The following is an 11,586-nucleotide window of genomic DNA, read 5'->3' on the forward strand; positions in this document are numbered from 1 at the left end:
CACACACACACACACACACACACACACCCACACACACACACACACAGAGTCTTTTCAAAGAACAAGCCATATAATTAGACTAGTTATAATTAGACTGCATTCTTTGTAACCCTCTGACAACATCAGTCCATTCCACAATTCCATCTGAAAGACATAAGCAGGCTAACCGTGCATATTAAAATCCTCGAGTGTGGATTCATCATGCAGCTTTATCATTTCACTCCCAAATGTTAACTACACTCAATCTACTGTCAACCCAAAAACGATTTAGCGCCAGCCCTTTTTAAACAGAACAATGAGTAAATTTAATCCGAGCGCTGCCTCAGTTTTCTGCTCGATCCTCAGCTGTGATGGGGTGGAGAGAAGTGGGAGCCAAAGTGGGAGCCAGGAGAGGAGAGGCAGGGCGTGAGGAGGAGAAGGTGTGGAGAGTGCAGACAGGAGAACTCCAGAAGGCTCAGAGATAAGACCTGCAGCTTTATCTTCCTATAAACACACACATGTTCAGCTCTGCGTGAGGCCAGATGGAGTCAGACAATAAACAGAGCAATACAGAACATTGAGAGTACACTATGTTATCTGCTCGGGGTTGTTGGAACCTCTTTCAGATCTGATGAATAAATAAAATAAAATGCAGCAGATCCTTTAAAGATTGCAGGAACGTTTATCCACAGTGGTGTTCAGAGCTGGTGTAATGAAACTAGCTGAAATTTACAATTTGTCTCCTGTGAGTGGACAACCTGCAGGGCACTTTTTAAGGCCTTTTTGATTGCTTACAGTTAGAGCTAATAACTGGGATTATTACTGTATTGTGAAGTTYGTGGGATTTTACTAAGATTTTTAAGGAAGTTTAAAAACACATTTGCAAAGAGTTTGTGTGYACTTCTAGTTAAAATGCTGCGAGTAATAATCATAAAAGCAACATTCTAGTTGTGTCACRGGTGATAAAGTGTGGCTACTTTATGCAACACTAGGTAAACACTTGAGGATCTGATGGTGAAATCTAAAAATTAATGAGCCTAACAACTATTTATATTGACAAATGTTAAATCTTGTTACTTTCATGGAGATAAACTGCAGTAATATACGATAAATTAATAATAATTATACAAACTTGATTACCTAATAATAATACTACAGTAGATACCTGAATTAAAACAAATTGTTTACAGCTTAGATGGGGGGGGGGTGTCACCTGTGGGCTTCGAGTAACCATGGCCCCCGGAGCGATTTAGTTGATTAGCCCTGGCTGAGGTGTACTTATTGATGCAAACAATACACCACATCTCTCATACTTTTTTTTTGTAGTCCCCTTTTCTTCATCTTGATGTAATATTGTACAACATGAGCATTAATAGCAGTATGGGCACAAACAGATTAGGGCTGCTCTGCAACTTTTCTGCTAGATTCTCAGCACCAACGAGGCAAATAGAACAAAACAGTATTATAATAATATACAGTATACTGTTTCCACAAAGGAGGTACTTAAAGTAATTTATGTAACAATGCATTTTGTTTGGGGGGACTAAATCTATTTATGTACTCAACCTCTCAGATTTGTACCAATCAGTACGTCTGTTTAACACAAATCATGTGATCTATCTGTCATGGTTRTGCAGAATTAGGGCATTTCTTATTGGCTGTCAGCTTATGACCACAATAGAGACATGAGATTTGTTTAAAGCATATTGCAGCCTGACAAATAAAAAATAAATTTAAAAAATCTGGTTTCCTGATTTACATGGAGAAGGCAAACTGAATGACACACATTGTGTTTTAAAACTTGAACAGTGTGGGCAAACTGAAAAGTGACCCTCATGTTAGACGAATTGGCCAGATCAATTGCTAAATATCAGTGCACAGTCTTCTACACAATCTGTTCTTAATAACTACTTAAAATGCAGCTGCTTGATTGCACCCGGTCTATTGATGTAACAGCTAAGTATGCCAAGACAGAATCTACTAAAAATAACAACCTTTTTGTCAAGAGAGCAGTGGGAGAAGGAGAGCTCACAGCAGGATGTCTATGAGAATTAGGCAAGTACTACAACAGCAGAGTTAAAAACTAAAAACAGAGAGCATATCAGGTGACTGTTTCTGTCTGCAAAGAGTCACTTTATCCAACTCTAACTCTTGCACCTCAAAACCCATTCATCCATTGTCTTCATCAATTATCCGTTCAGGGTCATGGTGGAGTTGATTCCCAACTCTACCGATCAATGTGTAAGAGCACCCCAAGACCATTTCAACAATAGCTGTGTTTCCATCCAATTTGAATTGGAATTTTAAGAGAACTTTTAAAATGTCACAAAAAGGAAAAAAAATACAGAAATATGAATCAGATGTGTTTTTATCAACTGGCTTGTTTTCATCAACTGGCTTGGAATGAATCAATCAGGCTACACAAAGTASTTAGGGGTGCAACAATACAGAAAATTCAATCACGATTCGGTTCGGTTCGATACTTTAGTCTCGCGGTTTGATATTTTTTTGATTCAAAAAAAAGAAATGTCCATGCCCCTTTTAACTTGTAATTTATTTAAATTAATTACAAACATTTGTTTAACCTCAAAAGTACTGTTGTTAAATTAAATGTTGCTGAAACAGCAAGTTTCTCAGTGGATCTGTGCTCAAAAATGCAGCCTAGGTGAAGTAGTCGAACACAGATCCTCTGATCCTTCAACACAGAGCATCTTCAGAAGACAAGTTGATAAAGTAAATTTTAAAAAATCTGTATTCTTCCATACAAGTGTGTATTGAACCTAAAGCACTGTTCGATACGATTCGATACAGTTTGATACGGTTCGATACAGGTACATGTATTGTTGCACCCCTAGTRATTACRTCAGGYGACGTTATGCATGGCTATAGTAAACAGGAAGAAAAGTCGCAAACTCACAGGTACTATACATCCAAGGACAAAGAAGAGAAGTTATCAGGWATGTGTTGCTACTATCGAGAAAGTTGTGATTATTTTGTCATATCAACTAGTGTTGGCAATGTTACATATTTAATAGGGGTGCAACGATACAGAAAWTTCACGATTCTGTTCAGTTCAGTACTTTAGTCTCACGGTTCRATATYTTTTCRTACAAAAAAGAAAAAATTCCATGCCCTTTTCAACTTGTAATTTATTTAAATTAAGTACGGATATTTGTTTAACCTCAAAAGTACAGTTTTTAAATTAAATATTGCTGAAACAGCAAGTTTCTCAGTGGATCTGCGCTCAAAAATGCAGCCTAGGTGCAGTAGTCGAATACAGATCCACTGATCCTTCAACACAGAGCATCTTCAGAAGACAAACTGATAAAATAAATTTAAAATATCTGTATTGTTCGATACAAGTGTGTATTGAACCTAAAGCACTGTAATGAACTGTTCGATATGGGTACATGTATTGTTGCACACCTAATATTTAGAGAAAGAAATTCAATTTTGTTTACATTACGGGAATGTTCTGGAAGACACCGACAGCGGGAGGAGGGTACCGACACCAGACAGCCAGAGAACAGCTGATCAAYCCTGTGAGGTAAATGTTTGCTACATCAGAACTTATTCGACAAATGTGTTTCCATCTCCCCTTTTGCGCATTTACTTTTTCGAAAAAAAATCCAAAAACCAACTCAAGCGAGCATAAATTTTTTTTGCGAAATAGAGGAAGTTTTTTGGAATCATGCCATTTCCATTCACCTTTTCTATTGTGATACTTCAAAATACGCATAAAAACGTTGATGGAAGCACAGTTAGTTTATACCTTCATTTATATACTTGAATTCTACCAAAAGTATTCTCTCACCTGCCTTGACTCACACATGAGCTTAAATGACACCCCATTCCTAATCACTCTGTGATAGTTCACTATGACACTGGTCCACCCATTCCAGCTAGAACAGCTTCAACTCTTCTGGGAAGGCTGTCCACAAAGTTTAGGAGTGTTTAAGGGGATTTTTTTTACCATTCTTCCAGAAGCACGTGTGAGGTCACATACTGATGTTGGACRAGAAAGCCTGACTCTCAGTCTTCACTCTAATTCATCCCAAAGGTGTTCTATCCGTTTGAGGTCAGGACTCTGTGCAACAGTCAAGTTCATCCACACCAAACTCTGYCATCCATGTCTTTATGGAGCTTGCTTTGTGCACTGGTGCACAGTCATTCAGATGGCTGAGCAAATACTTTTGGCAATATAGTGTACTTTTTTGTGCCCTGTTATTTTTTTTTTTTCTCTAGTAGTTCGACTGATCCCACCAGATGAATCAATCTACGATGGGCACTGAAGTGTATCCAGATTCCCAGAGAGTAAGTAGCCCTCCCCGCCCAAAAAATAAATAAATAAATAAATAAATAAAAAAAGGAGGAAGCAGGTTGGAGTGAGCCAGTTCTGACAGAGTTGCAAGCTAGGAAGTGAGTGTGGTTGGCTGTGTTGGCTCCTGCCGCTGCCATGGAAACACCATGACAGAGCAGACTGACTCCGCAGAGGTAACCATTCATGTACAGCCTCAAAACACACATGCACACATGTCTATTGTAGCCTAGCTATCACCACAGTTAAGATGGTAAATCTGGCCTGGGAAAAAGAATAAAAATCACCAATTTGCAACATGAAACCCCTTCACACTTAACCACCCACACACATGCTCACAATCTCTCACCTGCTGGCAGTAGTGGAAGGCAATTTAGATTACATTTTGTTGCGAAAGTGGGAACAAAATTTTTAAATWATGAATATTTTGTGCCTTTAACGTTCCATAATTGATTGTTCTGCATAAATAAATAGATCACCAAATAGGCTGCATTACTAGTTCATAGGCAAGTAAACATGTCTTTAAAATAGTGGCATATTTTCAGGGTTTTAAAAGGGGTAAGATAAGATGAGATAAGATAAGATAAGATAAGATAAGATAAGATAAGATAAGATAAGATAAGATAAGATAAGATAAGATAAGATAAGATAAGATAAGATAAGATAAGATAAGATAAACCTTTGTCATTGTATAGAGCACAATGAAATTACAGTTCAGAACACCCATTCACAAGAAGACAGAACATAACAAACACAGGAGAACAGGTGCTCTGGGTCATGCAGCCACAGACCACTGCACAGATCATCATCATGAAGACATCATGAGGAGGCGCAACCCTTAACAGAAAAAACTAAATACCACACAAGGATAGATGAGGGGAAAAAAACAAAACCAAAACATTATACAGAATGTGACACACTACAGTGTTTATAAAAAACCTCTGCAGAGCAATATCACATTTATTAGCCAGAGAAGTAAGTTGAGTTTAGGGGGGCGTGCATCTGAAGCCAAGAGTGTTGTATGCACTTGTGTGAATATCTGAAACATGTGCCCGAAGAATCTAGTCCCCAAAAACACACCCAGCCATAGTTCAGAATATTGATGTTAACTGTTCATTCTGTGCGGCACTCAGCTTGCTCCAGAAACAAGATTACAGATGGGAGTGAGAGGGGGGAAAAGTGAGGGGGGGCGGGGGGAGACCCTCAGTTGACGTAAACACCTGGAGAAATTAGATCCACAGCTCTTCAAGGTCATGTAGGAGAGCCAAATCTGTAACCAGTTGTTTGGGAACAGAAGAAAATGTTTTTGGTCAGGCAGACAATAACAATTTTCCATCTGCCTTAATATCCGCTGGTACATCTCAATGTGGCGAATCCAATCAGACAAATAGTGTGGACAATCCCGCCGAGCCGAGCTATCAGATTCTCCAAGATCAATTCCATCTCGCCAGCAAAGTCCAGGGCCCGCAGCCGGCCCGCGACCCTCAGCAGAACCGCTTGTAGACCAAGTCCAGCTCGCACAGGGCTAGAGTCTGAGTGCTGAGAGCACGGCCATCCGTCATATTGGTCAGGCAGTCAGGGGGTGTTCTAGCTTGCAAAAACTTAATTAAAAGATGTCGTCAACAAGGGCAGACTTACATGTTGGTGCCAGAGTCTGACCCAGAACCAGAGAAGAATTAAGATGAGGAAATTGTAAATGGTAAGTGTCCAGACCTTATTTGGACGTTCCGTCACCGATAATTTGATGTAATAGTTCAGAAAACATCATAGAAAATAGAGAAAACTGAACGGGCTGGAAAAATAAGACCCCAAACATAAAGATATCTTTGCAGCACCAGGTAAGACTAAATTTAACTTTTCTGACTCCAAGTACACAACAAAATATATTTAACAGCTAAAAAAGTGGATTTTGCACGATATATCGCCTTTWAAGTTTGGTGCTCAAACAGAAAACTGCAATCGGTGCACGCCTAGTAATAATCAATATCCACACTGTCACTCACAAACTTTCCTAAAATTTTATTAAAATTCTAAGTTGTAAGGAAACAATCAAGACGAAAAAATATCTAAGGGGGACACGTTTGAAAAGCACAATAAATGTAAAACCAGTGTTATCATCCCATAAAATGCAGTTCCATGTATTTAAATGTACCATGATATCGCAATGCTCAAATACTGTCAAATTGGGTTTTAGCTCCGTAGTTGTGAAAAGTAGCCTAATATTAACAATTACCGTATTTATTCGTGTATAATACGATTTCATGTATTATATGACCCCGCTTTTTTTTAGCTTAAAAAGCCTAAAAATTTTATTCCTCAAACGACCTCCAATTTCATACAGACTTCAACATTTTTCAGCCTTTGCAGTCTTTATACATATCAGTAAAATGATCATTGGACTGTTCATTTTATTTTAACAACATATGTACTAAAAGGTATTTTGACAACAAATATATAACAGCTGTAGCAGCATCATATGAATTCTGGCATTTTACACATAGTCCACCAGGAGGCGCCAACACAAAAGTCAGAGACTTCACATGAGATTTGGACCATCTTGTGGGGGAAAAGCAGATTACTTCCTACTCGTGAGTGCCCCCTCTGGTGGGGAAACGTTTTTCAGGGATACAAACTTTTTCAGAGCACCGGTAGACGGCAGCCATTACAGACAAACATGTGTTTGTTGTTGTTCGAGGAGCGGCTCAGTCACACGCTAATGTCATTAGTTCGTTTTCGTTACTAAGGTGCAGGACTGCTTTCCCCCCTTTTTTCGTATCATGTCTCCTGCCTGGATCTGTTATTATCTCGCTCTGAAGCACAGAGGCGTGTCAGAGGTAAGCATGTTTCAACTGATTTTTTACGAAGCGGTTTCATTTCCGAACTCAGGCATTTTGTGAATGAAGCCGATATTTCAGTTAAAATACATACGTAAGTAAAAATATTTATCCGAGTATAGTACTACCCCCCAACTTTRTGGATGATTTTATGGATTTAGTTTTACGTATTATACTTGAATAAATACGGTAAGTGCACAGACACCTTACTTCATACTGTTAAGTTTTATGTATCTTTGTTAATGATGCAAAGAAATGAAAAAAAATGTTTCTTCAGTTTTGAATCACAGCAAAGTTATTGAACTTGAACCTGAGCAGGAAACAAGCTGCCATCGGTGCACTTTCTGGATTTCACCTCGACTGGATTTCTTGTCGTTTCTCTTCCCTCTGCTTTTTCATTCAAGCCTACTTGTGTCTGTGTGTGTGCGTCCCGTCTTTTAGCAGCTTCCGAGGGTGAATTCCCCAGAGCACCGTGACAGCAACCGCTTCACGTGCTGCCCTGTCGTTGCCACAGAAACTGCTGCCATAGAGACCGTCTCCCAGGAGCCGGGTGTATTTTTACTCAATCTCTTTACAGAACGTTCGCTCGGTGGGCGATCGCTCCTCATTTGGCGACGCTTAAAGTAGACTCCGATAAATCAGACTCTTATAGCACCTGAATAAGCACTTCGGTGCACACGCGTAGCCGGGCCCTCCACAATTGCTCGCAATTAAACAATCACAAACAGTCACAGAACAACGAGTGACTCAGTGACAGAGGCCGAGTTCAGCAGGCACACAGACTCATTTAGTTTATGATTAAATGCGACAGAGAAAGAGAGAGAAAATAGAAAGTCCTGCTCCACGCCTCGCTGTTCCACATCGCCATGAGCAGTGTGAGCGCGCGAGGCTGTAAATGAAGAAGGCCGCTTGCTTATTCTGCCTAAAACAAACACAGTACTACCTGCACCGACAGACACACACACACGCAGCAAACAGCTTGTCTCGTTTGGAGCCAGGAACTTAATCATTTACAAACGCTCGGTTCCAAAAAGCCAGCTTTTTGACAAAGCAAGAGATTAGCAGACATGTGCTGCATTAAATGTCAGGACTCGTTGCGCTCACACGCGGGTGATAAATTGATATTTCAGCGAACACGTTTATGATTCTGAGTTTGACATTCTGCAGAGTTTATTCCTCAAATTCATCACAGCCTGGGCCTCCTTCCAGCCACATGTCACGTTAACACGAAATCAGCTGCATTAGTTTGCATTTCTGAGCAATTTCACATTATGTCTCTTGAGTTTTTGCAACTGAAACGGTTTGTGATTTAAAATGGGACTGTTGTCAGTAGGCCTGTCGCGATCAGGACTGAATCAATTAATCGCACAATAAATTACAACAAGGTCGATCATTTTCATTTGCCTGCTTGGTGGTTTTCTTCGTGTCTCCCTCTTTTTCTACCCCTTAGCAAAGGGAGGAGTCAAATCTGGCATCCGGTATTTTTCAGGTGCGTGGTCTCTAACCTCTGCAACACAACAGCCTCATGAACAGGTCTTTAGCTAGAGGACTGTCCGGTACTCCAACTCCTTTCAGCTGGCGACGCCTCGGGGCACCGTGCTAAACTTTGGGTTCGCCAAGAGTTGTTTGTTTTACACTACTTTTGTTAACTTCATAGACTTCACAAGCCATGTGTGACCACAGTTATTTAATGAAGCCAAAGGAAAACAAAAAGACTAAATTGTGCCGGCTTGGATAGGCCACCTTTACGAGCAAAAAAAAAWAAATTAAAAATCACTAATCAGTCCACAACACATCTTGGGATGGGCCGGGCCGAGAAGGATCCACCGGTCTGGACCCGTCCCTCAAATCGAGAATGGGTTCTCTGCAGACTCAAAGTAGGTGTTTCTCAAGCGTAAACACTGATTGGCTCATTGCTTTTGCTCCGTTTTTCAAAAAGTTTGGTTCTGTAAGAAAATTTAGTGTTAACTGAAATCCTGACAAAACCACATAAATGTTGAATCTGATTAAAAATGTGAAAAGAATGGACCATACAACCCCAGATCTGGTTCACGGCAGAAAAGCAAACAAGCAGCGCTCCCGGAACCTCGGAAGTGCCCTCCCTTATAAACACGGGTTTTCAGTGCCTGGCAAGCCCCCTACAGGCCTACGGCTGAATCACAGGCACTCAAACAGGAAACGCCTTTCCTTATAAATTTATAACAGTTTATCTATGTGTTGTCATGTTGTTTTGGGCATGTAACTAAAGCTATTTTAATTAAGACAATACAATAGTTACACAATAGTTTATAAGAATCAATACTCAATAAGGAAAACTAAGAAAATGATGTGGTGCTTTCAAATCAGTGTCTAAATGACTGATAAATTCCTTCAGTTCTTCTTTCATTTTTCTTTAACCTTTGACTTTAACCACTTTCACATTAATTTTAGCAGCCAAAACTGTTGCTCTTATTTTGAAATGTAATTGGAGGTTCTTGGTTAAGAGAAGTGGACATAATGAACGAAGACGCTGGGTCCGACAATGATGGTGTCGTCATAAAAACATATAATAACGATTGACTAACATAATCTAACCATTATTATTCCAATCTTTTGATGACCTTGGTTACAACAGCAAGTTTGTGAAACTAAAAAAAAAGAATAAAAGAAAGTTCGATGCTAGAAAAGTAAGCTAACGATATGAAGAAATGCCAAAGCAATGATCATCCAATCAGGTGTGTCCTTTGAAAAATGTTTTCTTCTGGAAAGGCCTACATGTTTGCAGAGATACCTGCTTGCTCAAACAAGCAAACAATTTTGGCCTTCGAAGGATGTAGCCCCTGAATTTGGACACTGCAGCTCGCTGCTTAGCAGTGCAGCAATGAAAGCGGTCCCCTGTAAAACAGTTGGCGACAGTCTGAATGTTGTTCAGGCTATTTAAACCAGCCGGGGGGGGGGGGGGGGGGGGGGGGGGCAGTAAAGCCTAGTGGCACTCCAGGGTATTAATGCACTGGGGGAAACCCTGAGATGGATGGGTCAACGTCCCAAAACAATCACAGCAGTCTTGCTAAATCACATTCACAGTCCGGGTGTTTTCGATCTTGCAGCTGGTCTGATCCTCCAGGCGGGGAGGCTCCAGGTGGCACRTTCGTAGAACTCAATGACCCTCGCAGCACCCAAACTAAAAATAGTAATCAGTCGACACGGGAAAACACGAAACAGTTGACAGTTCACTTGCACCCAAAATGGGGCACTCAACTCTGCTCCCATGCATAAATGAAGCAACAAAAACTGAAAAAACGATGACCTGAGAAAATGTTTGGAGCAAGTTCCTGAGAAAAGGTTTAAATTAAAACTTTCAATCTCACAGTTATAAAAAAAATAAATTTTAAAGCAAGTAAAAACAATGAGGCAAGTTGTGCATTTTGCCTTAAGCTTTGAATTTAGTTCTTGAGATTTTTAAAATRAATATCTCACATTATAGTATATTATATCACAGTATTTTGTTTCTTTTTATTTACATTTTTATTGTTATTTCTATTTTATTACAACTACTATTCTTGCTATTGGTGCATAGCAATATATTGCTCTTTTATGAACTGATGCTGCCGCCGTTACACCAGAATTTCCCCTCCACCGGGCAATAAAAGCTGTTTCTATTCTATTCTATTCTATTCTATTCTATTCTATTCTACATCCATTTACTACATACAGTATGTCTTTGTTTCTAATTGTTTTTTTTCTAATGGTCTTAAAGCTCAATTAGACAAATCATCAGATAATTAAACCCACTAAAAGTAAAGCAGAATGAAATATAACAACGTCAAACCTGAGCCTCAAACTTGTGTGTGAGCAGTTGTGGAAATCTAAGGAGGCAAATAAGTTAATTCTTCTTTGCAGTTGTTAGAAACAAAGATGTTCTATTTTTTTTAAAGAAAAGAAATTCAAAGTGTGTTAACGCAAAAACTCTTTTTAAGATAAAAAGTTGTGCTCTAAAACCTGTCGTGTGGGGATGTGAGGTGACGTTATCAAATGAAAAAACAAYGAGTCAGTTCTCAAACATTTCCAGACAAACGTATTTACTTTTTTATTGAGGCGTCACTCCTCCAACTGTCCCTGAGTATCTGTGAAGCTAACAGAGAGAAATCTTCATCTGTGCGTCTCCTCTCCCTCCTCTCTTTCTGTCATCTCTCACTTTCTCCTCCTTATTTTCAGGCCGGTCTCTTCTTTCCCTCTGTTCTTCCAGGGTTGTGTTCAGAGGCCCAGTTCTTTCTGCCTGAGGTGCCGAAGCACTTCTTTATCTTCTTTTTCCCTTTTGGGCTCTCTCTCTCTTTCTCTCTCAGCTCTTTGCTCTGTCTGTTAAACTTTCTTCCCCCTCATCCCACCCCCTATCATGACACGATAAAGGAAGCCATCTTCTCTCTCTCTCTCTCTCTCTCTCTCTCTCTCTCTCTCTCTCTCTCTCTCTCTCTCTCT

The 11,586-nt window shown here is 39.8% G+C and overlaps 1 protein-coding gene across 1 annotated transcript in view; it reads right to left on the bottom strand.

The window, feature by feature from the left end:
- The window catches only part of LOC106524094 (leucine-rich repeat-containing protein 7), a gene marked incomplete at its 3' end in the record, with an annotated part of 48,145 nt that overhangs the window by 10,719 nt on the left and 25,840 nt on the right, over positions 1-11,586 (bottom strand). The gene's annotated exons all lie outside the window — the stretch shown is intronic.

This window comes from Austrofundulus limnaeus, unplaced genomic scaffold, assembly GCF_001266775.1.
Source record: "Austrofundulus limnaeus strain Quisiro unplaced genomic scaffold, Austrofundulus_limnaeus-1.0 Scaffold176, whole genome shotgun sequence".
NCBI classification, from domain to species: Eukaryota; Metazoa; Chordata; class Actinopteri; order Cyprinodontiformes; family Rivulidae; genus Austrofundulus; species Austrofundulus limnaeus.